Consider the following 14,254-nt stretch of genomic DNA (forward strand, 5'->3'; position numbering starts at 1 on the left):
GAGTTTGATCTACATACCTAGTAGATCGACAACGGAAGCGTTTGGTTGATGTAGTCGTACGTCTTCACGATCCGACCGATCAAGCACCGAAACTACGGCACCTCCGAGTTCTAGCACACATTCAGCTCGAAGACGATCCCCGGACTCCGATCCAGCAAAGTGTCGGGGAAGAGTTCCGTCAGCATGACGGCGTGGTGACGATCTTGATGCACTACAGCAGCAGGGCTTCGCCTAAACTCCGCTACAGTATTATCGAGGACTATGGTGGCTGGGGGCGCCGCACACGGCTAAGGAATAGATCACGTGGATCAACTTCTGTGTTCTAGGGTGCCTCTGCCTCAGTATATAAAGGACCAAAGGGGGGAGGCTGGCCGGCCACATAGGGCGCGCCAGGAGAGTCCTACTCCCTCTGGGAGTAGGATTCCCCCCCCCCCCCAATCCTAGTTGGAATAGGATTTGTGGAGGGGGGAAAAGAGAGAGAGGGGCCGGCCCCCTCTCCTTGTCCAATTCGACCAAGGGAGGGGAGGGGCGCGCGGCCCATGTAGGGCTGCCTCTTCTCTTTTCCACTAAGGCCCATCATGGCCCATTTAGCTCCCGGGGGGTTCCGGTAACCTCCCGGTACTCCGGTAAAATCCCGATTTCACCCGGAACACTTCCGATATCAAAACATAGGCTTCCAATATATCAATCTTTATGTCTCGACCATTTCGAGACTCCTCGTCATGTCCGTGATCACATCCGGGACTCCGAACAACCTTCGGTACATCAAAATGCATAAACTCATAATATAACTGTCATCGTAATCTTAAGCATGCGGACCCTACGGGTTCGAGAACAATGTAGACATGACCGAGACATGTCTCCAGTCAATAACCAATAGCGGGACCTGGATGCCCATATTGGCTCCTACATATTCTACGAAGATCTTTATCGGTTAGACCGCATAACAACATACGTCGTTCCCTTTGTCATCGGTATGTTACTTGCCCGAGATTCGATCGTCGGTATTCCAATACCTAGTTCAATCTCGTTGCCGGCAAGTCTCTTTACTCGTTCTGTAATACATCACCCCGCAACTAACTCATTTAGTTGCAATGCTTGCAAGGCTTAAGTGATGTGCATTACCGAGAGGGCCCAGAGATACCTCTCCGACAATCGGAGTGACAAAACCTAATCTCGAAATACGCCAACCCAACATGTACCTTTGGAGACACCTGTAGTACTCCTTTATAATCACCCAGTTACGTTGTGACGTTTGGTAGTACCCAAAGTGTTCCTCCGGTAAACGGGAGTTGCATAATCTCATAGTTATAGGAACATGTATAAGTCATGAAGAAAGCAATAGCAACATACTAAACGATCGGGTGCTAAGCTAATGGAATGGGTCATGTCAATCAGATCATTCTCTTAATGATGTGATCCCGTTAATCAAATAACAACTCATTGTTCATGGTTAGGAAACATAACCATCTTTGATTAACGAGCTAGTCAAGTAGAGGCATACTAGTGACACTTTGTTTGTCTATGTATTCACACATGTATTACGTTTCCGGTTAATACAATTCTAGCATGAATAATAAACATTTATCATGATTATAAGGAAATAAATAATAACTTTATTATTGCCTCTAGGGCATATTTCCTTCAGTGTCCCACTTGCACTAGAGTCAATAATCTAGATTACACAGTAATGATTCTAACACCCATGGAGCCTTGGTGCTGATCATGTTTTGCTCGTGGAAGAGGCTTAGTCAACGGGTCTGCAATATTCAGATCCGTATGTATCTTGCAAATCTCTATGTCTCCCACCTGGACTAGATCCCGGATGGAATTGAAGCGTCTCTTGATGTGCTTGGTTCTCTTGTGAAATCTGGATTCCTTTGCCAAGGCAATTGCACCAGTATTGTCACAAAAGATTTTCATTGAACCCGATGCACTAGGTATGACACCTAGATCGGATATGAACTCCTTCATCCAGACTCCTTCATTTGCTGCTTCCGAAGCAGCTATGTACTCCGCTTCACATGTAGATCCCGCTACAACGCTTTGTTTAGAACTGCACCAACTTACAGCCCCACCGTTTAATGTAAACACGTATCCGGTTTGCGATTTAGAATCGTCCGGATCAGTGTCAAAGCTTGCATCAACGTAACCTTTTACGATGAGTTCTTTGTCACCTCCATATATGAGAAACATATCCTTAGTCCTTTTCAGGTATTTCAGGATGTTCTTGACCGCTGTCCAGTGATCCACTCCTGGATTACTTTGGTACCTCCCTGCTAGACTTATAGCAAGGCACACATCAGGTCTGGTACACAGCATTGCATACATGATAGATCCCATGGCTGATGCATAGGGAACATCTTTCATATTCTCTCTATCTTCTGCAGTGGTCGGGCATTGAGTCTTACTCAACTTCACACCTTGTAACACAGGCAAGAACCCTTTCTTTGCTTGATCCATTTTGAACTTCTTCAAAATTTTGTCAAGGTATGTGGTTTGTGAAAGTCCAATTAAGCGTCTTGATCTATCTCTATAGATCTTAATGCCTAATATGTAAGCAGCTTCACCGAGGTCTTTCATAGAAAAACTTTTATTCAAGTATCCCTTTATGCTATCCAGAAATTCTACATCATTTCCAATTAGTAATATGTCATCCACATATAATATCAGAAATGCTATAGATCTCCCACTCACTTTCTTGTAAATACAGGCTTCTCCAAAAGTCTGTATAAAACCAAATGCTTTGATCACACTATCAAAACGTTTATTCCAACTCCGAGAGGCTTGCACCAGTCCATAAATGGATCGCTGGAGCTTGCACACTTTGTTAGCTCCCTTTGGATCGACAAAACCTTCTGGTTGCATCATATACAACTCTTCTTCCAGAAATCCATTCAGGAATGCAGTTTTGACATCCATCTGCCAAATTTCATAATCATAAAATGCGGCAATTGCTAACATGATTCGGACAGACTTAACCATCGCTACAGGTGAGAAGGTCTCATCGTAGTCAATCCCTTGAACTTGCCGAAAACCTTTTGCGACAAGTCGAGCTTTGTAGACAGTAATATTACCGTCAGCGTCAGTCTTCTTCTTGAAGATCCATTTATTCTCAATTGCTTGCCGATCATCGGGCAAGTCAACCAAAGTCCATACTTTGTTCTCATACATGGATCCCATCTCGGATTTCATGGCTTCAAGCCACTTTGCGGAATCTAGGCTCACCATCGCTTCTTCATAGTTCGTAGGTTCATCATGATCTAGTAGCATGACTTCCAGAACAGGATTACCGTACCACTCTGGCGCGGATCTTACTCTGGTTGATCTATGAGGTTCAGTAGTATCTTGTTCTGAAGTTTCATGATCATCATCATTAGCTTCCTCGCTAACTGGTGTAGGTGTCGCAGAAACAGTTTTCTGTGATGTACTACTTTCCAATAAGGGAGTAGGTACAGTTACCTCGTCAAGTTCTACTTTCCTCCCACTCACTTCTTTCGAGAGAAACTCCTTCTCCAGAAAGTTTCTGAATTTAGCAACAAAAGTCTTGCCTTCGGATCTGTGATAGAAGGTGTATCCAATAGTTTCCTTTGGATATCCTATGAAGACACATTTCTCCGATTTGGGTTCGAGCTTATCAGGTTGAAGCTTTTTCACATAAGCATCGCAGCCCCAAACTTTTAGAAACGACAACTTTGGTTTCTTGCCAAACCACAGTTCATAAGGCGTCGTCTCAACGGATTTTGATGGTGCCCTATTTAACGTGAATGCAGCTGTCTCTAGAGCGTATCCCCAAAATGATAGCGGTAAATCAGTAAGAGACATCATAGATCGCACCATATCTAGTAAAGTACGATTACGACGTTCGGACACACCATTACGCTGTGGTGTTCCGGGTGGCGTGAGTTGCGAAACTATTCCACAATTTTTCAAATGTACACCAAACTCGTAACTCAAATATTCTCCTCCACGATCAGATCGTAGAAACTTTATTTTCTTGTTACGATGATTTTCCACTTCACTCTGAAATTCTTTGAACTTTTCAAATGTTTCAGACTTATGTTTCATTAAGTAGATATACCCGTATCTGCTTAAATCATCTGTGAAGGTGAGAAAATAACGATATCCGCCACGAGCTTCAATATTCATCGGACCACATACATCTGTATGTATGATTTCCAACAAATCTGTTGCTCTCTCCATAGTACCGGAGAACGGTGTTTTAGTCATCTTGCCCATGAGGCATGGTTCGCAAGTACCAAGCGATTCATAATCAAGTGGTTCCAAAAGCCCATCAGTATGGAGTTTCTTCATGCGCTTTACACCGATATGACCTAAACGGCAGTGCCACAAATAAGTTGCACTATCATTATCAACTCTGCATCTTTTGGCTTCAACATTATGAATATGTGTATCACTACTCTCGAGATTCAATAAGAATAGACCACTCTTCAAGGGTGCATGACCATAAAAGATATTACTCATATAAATAGAACAACCATTATTCTCTGATTTAAATGAATAACCGTCTCGCATTAAACAAGATCCAGATATAATGTTCATGCTTAACGCTGGCACCAAATAACAATTATTTAGGTCTAATACTAATCCCGAAGGTAGATGTAGAGGTAGCATGCCGACCGCGATCACATCGACTTTGGAACCGTTCCCCACGCGCATCGTCACCTCGTCCTTAGCCAATCTTCGCTTAATCCCTAGTTCCTGTTTCGAGTTGCAAATATTAGCAACAGAACCAGTATCAAATACCCAGGTGCTACTACGAGCATTGGTAAGGTACACATCAATAACATGTATATCACATATACCTTTGTTCACCTTGCCATCCTTCTTATCCGCCAAATACTTGGGGCAGTTCCGCTTCCAGTGACCAGTCTGCTTGCAATAGAAGCACTCAGTTTCAGGCTTAGGTCCAGGTTTGGGTTTCTTCTCTTGAGTGGCAACTTGCTTGCCGTTCTTTTTGAAGTTCCCCTTCTTCTTCCCTTTGCCCTTTTTCTTGAAACTAGTGGTCTTGTTGACCATCAACACTTGATGCTCCTTCTTGATTTCTACCTCCGCAACTTTTAGCATCGCGAAGAGCTCGGGAATAGTCTTGTTCATCCCTTGCATATTATAGTTCATCACGAAGCTCTTGTAGCTTGGTGGCAGTGATTGGAGAATTCTGTCAATGACGCAATCATCTGGAAGATTAACTCCCAATTGAATCAAGTGATTATTATACCCAGACATTTTGAGTATATGCTCACTGACAGAACTGTTCTCCTCCATCTTGCAGCTATAGAACTTATTGGAGACTTCATATCTCTCAATCCGGGCATTTGCTTGAAATATTAACTTCAACTCTTGGAACATCTCATATGCTCCATGACGTTCAAAACGTCGTTGAAGTCCCGATTCTAAGCCGTAAAGCATGGCACACTGAACTATCGAGTAGTCATCAGCTTTGCTCTGCCAGACGTTCATAACATCTGGTGTTGCTCCAGCAGCAGGCCTGGCACCCAGCGGTGCTTCCAGGACGTAATTCTTCTGTGCAGCAATGAGGATAATCCTCAAGTTACGGACCCAGTCCGTGTAATTGCTACCATCATCTTTCAACTTTGCTTTCTCAAGGAACGCATTAAAATTCAACGGAACAATAGCACGAGCCATCTATCTACAATCAACATAAACAAGCAAGATACTATCAGGGACTAAGTTCATGATAAATTTAAGTTCAATTAATCATATTACTTAAGAACTCCCACTTAGATAGACATCCCTCTAATCCTCTAAGTGATCACGTGATCCAAATCAACTAAACCATGTCCGATCATCACGTGAGATGGAGTAGTTTCATTGGTGAACATCATTATGTTGATCATATCTACTATATGATTCACGCTCGACCTTTCGGTCTCCGTGTTCCGAGGCCATATCTGTATATGCTTGGCTCGTCAAGTATAACCTGAGTATTCCGCGTGTGCAACTGTTTTGCACCCGTTGTATTTGAACGTAGAACCTATCACACCCGATCATCACGTGGTGTCTCAGCACGAAGAACTTTTACAACGGTGCATACTCAGGGAGAACACTTCTTGATAATTAGTGAGAGATCATCTTATAATGCTACCGTCAATCAAAGCAAGATAAGATGCATAAAAGATAAACATCACATGCAATCAATATAAGTGATATGATATGGCCATCATCATCTTGTGCTTGTGATCTCCATCTCCGAAGCACCGTCGTGATCACCGTCGTCACCGGCGCGACACCTTGATCTCCATCGTAGCATCGTTGTCGTCTCGCCAAGCTTGTGCTTCTACGACTATCGCTACCGCTTAGTGATAAAGTAAAGCATTACATCGCGATTGCATTGCATACAATAAAGCGACAACCATATGGCTCCTGCCGGTTGCCGATAACTCGGTTACAAAACATGATCATCTCATACAATAAAATTCAGCATCATGTCTTGACCATATCACATCACAACATGCCCTGCAAAAACAAGTTAGACGTCCTCTACTATGTTGTTGCAAGTTTTACGTGGCTGCTACGGGCTTAAGTAAGAACCAATCTCACCTACGCATCAAAACCACAACGATAGTTTGTCAATTTGACTCCGTTTTAACCTTCGCAAGGACCGGGCATAGCCACACTTGGTTCAACTAAAGTTGGAGAAACTGTCACCCACAAGCCACCTCTGTGCAAAGCACGTCGGGAGAACCGGTCTCGCGTAAGCGTACGCGTAATGTCGGTCTGGGCCGCTTCATCCAACAATACCGCCAAACCAAAGTATGACATGCTGGTAGGCAGTATGACTTATATCGCCCACAACTCACTTGTGTTCTACTCATGCATATAACATCAACATATAAAACCTAGGCTCTGATGCCACTGTTGGGTTTCATAGTAATTTCAAAAAAAAAATCCTACGCACACGCAAGATCATGTGATGCATAGCAACGAGGGGGGGGGGGGTAAGTTTGATCTACATACCTAGTAGATCGACAACGGAAGCGTTTGGTTGATGTAGTCGTACGTCTTCACGATCCGACCGATCAAGCACCGAAACTACGGCACCTCCGAGTTCTAGCACACGTTCAGCTCGAAGACGATCCCCGGACTCCGATCCAGCAAAGTGTCGGGGAAGAGTTCCGTCAGCACGACGGCGTGGTGACGATCTTGATGCACTACAGCAGCAGGGCTTCGCCTAAACTCCGCTACAGTATTATCGAGGACTATGGTGGCTGGGGGCGCCGCACACGGCTAAGGAATAGATCACGTGGATCAACTTATGTGTTCTAGGGTGCCTCTGCCTCAGTATATAAAGGACCAAAGGGGGGAGGCTGGCCGGCCACATAGGGCGCGCCAGGAGAGTCCTACTCCCTCTGGGAGTAGGATCCCCCCTCCCCAATCCTAGTTGGAATAGGATTTGTGGAGGGGGGAAAAGAGAGAGAGGGGCCGGCCCCCTCTCCTTGTCCAATTCGGACCAAGGGAGGGGAGGGGCGCGCGGCCCATGTAGGGCTGCCTCTTCTCTTTTCCACTAAGGCCCATCATGGCCCATTTAGCTCCCGGGGGGTTCCGGTAACCTCCTGGTACTCCGGTAAAATCCCGATTTCACCCGGAACACTTCCGATATCCAAACATAGGCTTCCAATATATCAATCTTTATGTCTCGACCATTTCGAGACTCCTCGTCATGTCCATGATCACATCCGGGACTCCGAACAACCTTCGGTACATCAAAATGCATAAACTCATAATATAACTGTCATCGTAACCTTAAGCGTACGGACCCTACGGGTTCGAGAACAATGTAGACATGACCGAGACATGTCTCCAGTCAATAACCAATAGCGGGACCTAGATGCCCATATTGGCTCCTACATATTCTACGAAGATCTTTATCGGTTAGACCGCATAACAACATACGTCGTTCCCTTTGTCATCGGTATGTTACTTGCCCGAGATTCGATCGTCGGTATTCCAATACCTAGTTCAATCTCGTTGCCGGCAAGTCTCTTTACTCGTTCTGTAATACATCATCCCGCAACTAACTCATTTAGTTGCAATGCTTGCAAGGCTTAAGTGATGTGCATTATCGAGAGGGCCCAGAGATACCTCTCCGACAATCGGAGTGACAAAACCTAATCTCGAAATACGCCAACCCAACATGTACCTTTGGAGACACCTGTAGTACTCCTTTATAATCACCCAGTTACGTTGTGACGTTTGGTAGTACCCAAAGTGTTCCTCCGGTAAACGGGAGTTGCATAATCTCATAGTTATAGGAACATGTATAAGTCATGAAGAAAGCAATAGCAACATACTAAACGATCGGGTGCTAAGCTAATGGAATGGGTCATGTCAATCAGATCATTCTCTTAATGATGTGATCCCGTTAATCAAATAACAACTCATTGTTCATGGTTAGGAAACATAACCATCTTTGATTAACGAGCTAGTCAAGTAGAGGCATACTAGTGACACTTTGTTTGTCTATGTATTCACACATGTATTATGTTTCCGGTTAATACAATTCTAGCATGAATAATAAACATTTATCATGATTATAAGGAAATAAATAATAACTTTATTATTGCCTCTAGGGCATATTTCCTTCAGCTTGATCGTATCATTAGTCAAGAGCTCAAACCATTGCATCCTTGCATCATCTTTCTTGGTTCTTGTTTGGTTCCATTTGTGAGTCTTAGAGCTTATGGTCATCTTGTTGACAAGCTTGAGTTCATCGAAAACGGAGTTCGCATGCATCTTCTATGATGTTTTCGGTGTTGGAGGTTTTACCGGTCTTTTCCGAGGAAGGGTTCTCACCATTTTATTATGGTCCTTTTCTCATTTGCTTCTTATTGATATTTCTCTCAAGATTGTGTTAGCCCTTGTTGTTAGCTTTCCAACAAACTTGGTTTCGTTGAATTCGGAGCTCGTATGCGAAAGTTGTGGCTGTTTTGATATTGCCTGTTTTACACAGAGAGGTTGTACCGCCCTATGGAGAGGTTGTACCGCTTGACTGGTACAACCGGTGTTTGGAGCGGTTGTACCGCTCCAGAATTGATCCGGAGGTTGTACCGGTCATGTACCGCTCTACCACCGGACTGATCTCTGTTGTGGTGCGGTTGTTGGGCGGTTGTGGGCCGGTTGTACCGCTTATTGCCTGTTACCGGTTGTACCGGTGCTCATAGAGGTTGTACCGCTCCTATGTTGTTCTGTACATAATGGGCAGATTCGTGGGGACCTATTTAAGGGGGTCTTCTTCCCCAATGGTTCCCTATCTCTTGAGCTCGTTTTTGCCCCCATTGTTGACCTTCTTTGAGCTTGCTAACTCTCAATCCCTCCATGGATTCTTGCTAGTTTTTGAGGGAAAAGAGAGAGGAGATCTAGATCCACATTTCCACCAATCACTTTCTCCTCTATGCGAGGGGAACCCCTTGGATCTAGATCTTGGAGTTCTTGGTGTTCTCCTTCTTGTTCTTCCTCTCATTTTCCTCCCTAGCATTAGTTCCTCCGGTGGGATTTGAGAGAGAAGGACTTGGGCACTCCGTGTGCCCTTGCCATTGCATTTGGTGCATCGGTTTGAGTTCTCCATGGTGATACGTGGAAGTGAAGTTTGAGAAGCTTATTACTCTTGGGTGTTTGGGCACCTTAGAGCTTGTTCCTCTTGGGTGCCTTGGCGCCCTAGACGGTTGGTGTTGTTCGGAGCCCAATCATTGTGGTGTAAAGCTCCGAGAAAGCGTCGGGGTCTCCAATTAGGTTGTGGAGATCGCCCCGAGCAATTTGACGGGTACCGGTGACTGCCCCCAAGGGTTGCCAAAGTGTACGGGTTTGGTGACCGCCCCCAAGGGTTGCTATTTGTACGGGTTCTGTGACCGCCCTCAAGGGTCCCTTAGTGGAATCACGGCATCTTGCATTGTGCGAGGGCGTGAGGAGATTACAGTGGCCCTAGTGGCTTCTTGGGGAGCATTGTGCCTCCACACCGCTCCAAACGGAGATTAGCATCCGCAAGGGTGTGAACTTCGGGATACATCGTCGTCTCCGCGTGCCTCGATTATCTCTTACCCGAGCCCTTTACTTATGCACTTTACTTTGTGATAGCCATGTTATTCTTTGTCATATATCTTGCTATCACATAATTGCTTATATTGCTTAGCATAAGTTGTTGGTGCACATAGGTGAGCCTAGTTGTTTTAGGTTTTGTGCTTGACAAATTAACCGCTAGGTTTATTCCGCATTTGTTCAAGCCTAAACCGTAATCATTTTAAAACGCCTATTCACCCCCCCTCTAGGCGACATCCACGATCTTTCAATTGGTATCAGAGCCTCGTCTCTCTTTATTAGGCTTTACCGCCTAGAGAGTAAAGATGTCGACTAGGGGACTAGGATTCTCTGACACTCTTAGTTTCGATGGCACAAATTTTGATGTTTGGGTAATTCGCATGCTTAATCTCTTTAGGGTCATGGACCCAAATTTAGAGCGAATTGTAGATATGGGTTTTTCTCCTCCAAAGGATCCCCAAAGATTATCTTTAGAGGATGAGAAAAACTCTTATCTCAATGCTGAAGCTTCTAATGTGCTTTTCAATGCTTTGAGCAATGTAGTTATATTTCAACTCATGCCGTTCCGGGATGCCCATGAGTTGTGGACAAAGCTTCAAGATAAATATGGTGTGTCCAAGATTTGTGGGGATGATTATTCTCCCTTCACCTCCGACCGTGTTTCCTTCTCAACTTCTTCTACTTCACCTACATGTGGGTTGCCACAAGGTAATGACATGGTGAGTAGTGGTGTACATTGCAATGATGATAGTGGGCTTATTGTTGATAATCCTTCATCACTTTCTTATTGCAATGCTTCATCTTTGGACTTTAGCACTCCAAGCACTCCAAATGTTTCACATGCTTGTGTTGATAGTCCTTGCATATCATGTAGAAATTGCTTGACTAAATCTCATGATGATATGTTTACTATGTCTTGTTGCCATGATAAAAATGCATATATTTCCTCGAATTGTTATGCTAACAATGTAGAGGAAACCCAACACTCCATGGAACAAGATGTGGTCTTGAATGGTGCTTCAAGGGATCCTACATCATCATCTATTGCATTTTTCCTTATGGCCAAGGCTTCAAAGGTATCTCCCTCTTTGAATCCCAATATATCTTGTGATGATATTGATGATGGCAAGAGTGATGATGATGTTGATTATGATGAAGAGAATGATGATGTTACCTCCTTAAAAATTAAGGGGGAAATGATTTTTAAAGCTCTTCTTAAGAATAAAACTGCTCGTTCCAACTTCATGGAAATCATGTCTATTGCTATTCAGGGCAAGAAATATATTGATGAGTTGGAATCTCGTCTTGAGGGGCATGAGGTCACCATTGATAAAATGGAAGGTCATGAGCGTGATTACGCTAATGAGATTGCGGACCTCTCTCAAGCTCTTGAACTTGAACAAACCACCAAGGAATCTCTTGAGGAGACTTTTGCTCTAGAATTATCTAGAGTGAAGGAATCTCATGATAGAGCTCTTGAGGTGGCCAATGTTTTTGAAACTAAAAATGCTAAGCTTGAAGTTGCTCATGCTAGACTCCTTGAGGATTTTGAGCACCTCAAAAATGGCTCAAGGATCATCAAGGGTGAGCTCATCAAACTCACCGAGTCTCATGATCAACTTGAAGCTTCTTATTTAAAAGATCTTGCCAAGTTGTCCTCTCCTATTGTTGTTAATGATGATGCTTGTGCTACTAACTCTATTACTTGTGAAGCATCCATTTTGAAGGAGAACGTTGAGCTACGAGCTCAACTTGAGTTGCTATCTAGCAATTATGGGAAATTGGCAGAAAGCCATGAAAAGCTCTCAAGCTCTCATGATGATCTTCTAGTATCCCATAATGTGCTAAAGATAGCTCATGAGGCCATGCTTGCTAAGGTAACATCTAGTGAGCCTCATGTGGATACTAGCACTACTTCTAGTCAAAATGCTATATTGCCATGTGCTAGTCCTTGTAATTCATCTACTCACAATATTGGTACATCTTGTGATGAATTGCTTTCCTTGCCTTATTGCTCTAACGATGAAGCTTATACTTCCTCTAGTACTTGTGTTGAGACTAACCATGTAGAGGAAATCAAAGAGCTCAAGGCCCAAGTCACTTCTTTGAAGAAAGACTTGAAAAAGAGTCATGAAGGGAAATCCACACTCAACAATATCTTGAGTGTGCAAAAATCCCCCAATGACAAAGGTGGACTTTGATTCAACTCCAATAAGAAGAAGAAGTCCAAGGTGAAAAAAAGAAGGGCCAAGAACAAGTCAAGAATTCGGCCAAGATTGTATGCTTCAAGTGCAAAGTAGAAGGGCATCATGTTAGATCTTGTCCATTGAAGAAGAAGCCCATTAGTGACAAGCAACAAGGGAAACGGCCACAAGTACACTCTCATTCTCAACCTCAAGTTGAAGAAAGGCCTCTTCCCAAGAAAACTCAAGCAAATGCTTCTCAAGTTGAGAAATCAAGTGAGAAGAAAGTAAAGAGTAGACGTTGCTACCTATGTCATGAAAAAGGTCACGTTGCTTCTTCATGCACAAATGGTACCTTATTCAACCCTATTCTAATTGATGATATCTATTCTCTTGGGAAGGATAAGGTTGGCAATGTGTTTGCCAAATTTGTTGGTGCTGAAAGTGGTGTCAAGAAAAGAACCATTTGGGTAGCCAAGCCTATTTTGACTAACCTCTTAGGACCCAACTTGGTTGGGGACCAACTAGCTCATACTTGATCAATAGGTGTTGTTGGAGGTCATTGGAGACTTGGCTACATTATGATGAATTAAGGGGACTTCATCATTCTTATTGTCTCAAGCCAAGTCAATTGAATCATCAAGTTTATATCTTATATCCAATGTGCCTCCTTGCGGTAACTTGTACTTAAATTGCTTACATTGAAAGTTACTTGCCCCCTTGCATGTTGTGGTTTTGTACCTTGCATGTGCTTGTATATGCTGTGCTTCCAATCTGCTTATCTTGAGAAATCAAGTATGTGTATGTTGGTTTGCACATCATGTACGTGTGTGTTGTGCGTTGAGCCTTTTGCATCTTGTTTATTTCTTAGTTGGCTCTTGTGAGAGATTAATGGAATATCACATTATGGGGGAGTGATGTGCTTTGTGCACTTCACAATCCTATAAAGGTGGGTACATGGGGAATACCACTTAGTATTGATATTGCAAGCTTATCTAGTCACTATGTGGTATGTCTTCTCATGAGAAATTCAAATTCCAAATAGTCCATTAATTATCTCTTGTTGGATCCTTTAATTGCCTCTTGTCTATCTTTAATTGGTATCACATTATGGGGGAGTAATATGCTATGTGTATATTACTAGCCTAGAAAATGTGTACATTTGAGATATTGTCACCTAGAGTTGATATTGTTAATTATCTTGTTCCTAGGTGGCATGTTAGCTCTACAAGTTGCAATTTGCTTTTTGTTTGGTGTGAAGATGATGTCGGATATCCTTGTTATCTTCCACCGGGAATTATTTCCGTTTACTTCTTGTCTTTTGACAATTGGTAGTCACTTTTGTGGTAGAATTTATTGATCATCTTTACATTGGCCTTTGCTTTTTATTTGCCCTTTCTCTTGCCAAGGATTGTATCAACTCCCTTTTTCTTCCATACCACTTGTGGATCTTGTTTATTTCTTGATCTTGTCTAGTGTTTTCTAGATATAGTGAAAGTGGTGATCCCACCTTGTGCATTTTGTATTCAAATGCAATTTCTCTATAATGCACTAGTCTTGGGGGAGCTATCATATTTTCTATAAAACACTCATCTTATGATCCTTATCAAGTGTGTGTTGGTGGAAGGCAAGTCGTTTCTTTTGGGTACTTTGTGCCATCATGAAACTTTGTAGAGAGCTTGGTTTGTTTGGAACCATCCTCTCTTTTGGGGGTTTGATATCCTTTATTTAGTGGGTATCAATGGATATCTCATTCCTTGATGTATCTTTTATTGATATCCTCCAAGTGATGATTTATTCATTTGGTATCTTTTCTTCACTTGGTATTTCTTTGTCATTTGGTATTGGTTCTTGAAAGTCTTGAGCATGCATATTAACTTTGTGTAGTATCTTTGGCATGATTTCTTTCTTTGACCCAATATATAGGGGAAAGTCCACCAAGTCTCAAATTGGATGAGATGTGCATGAAATTCATTCTCAAATTGGATGAGATGTGC

The sequence above is a fragment of the Triticum urartu genome, chromosome 7A (assembly GCF_056163025.1).
Source record: "Triticum urartu cultivar PI428250 chromosome 7A, HENAU_Tu73, whole genome shotgun sequence".
NCBI classification, from domain to species: domain Eukaryota; kingdom Viridiplantae; phylum Streptophyta; class Magnoliopsida; order Poales; family Poaceae; genus Triticum; species Triticum urartu.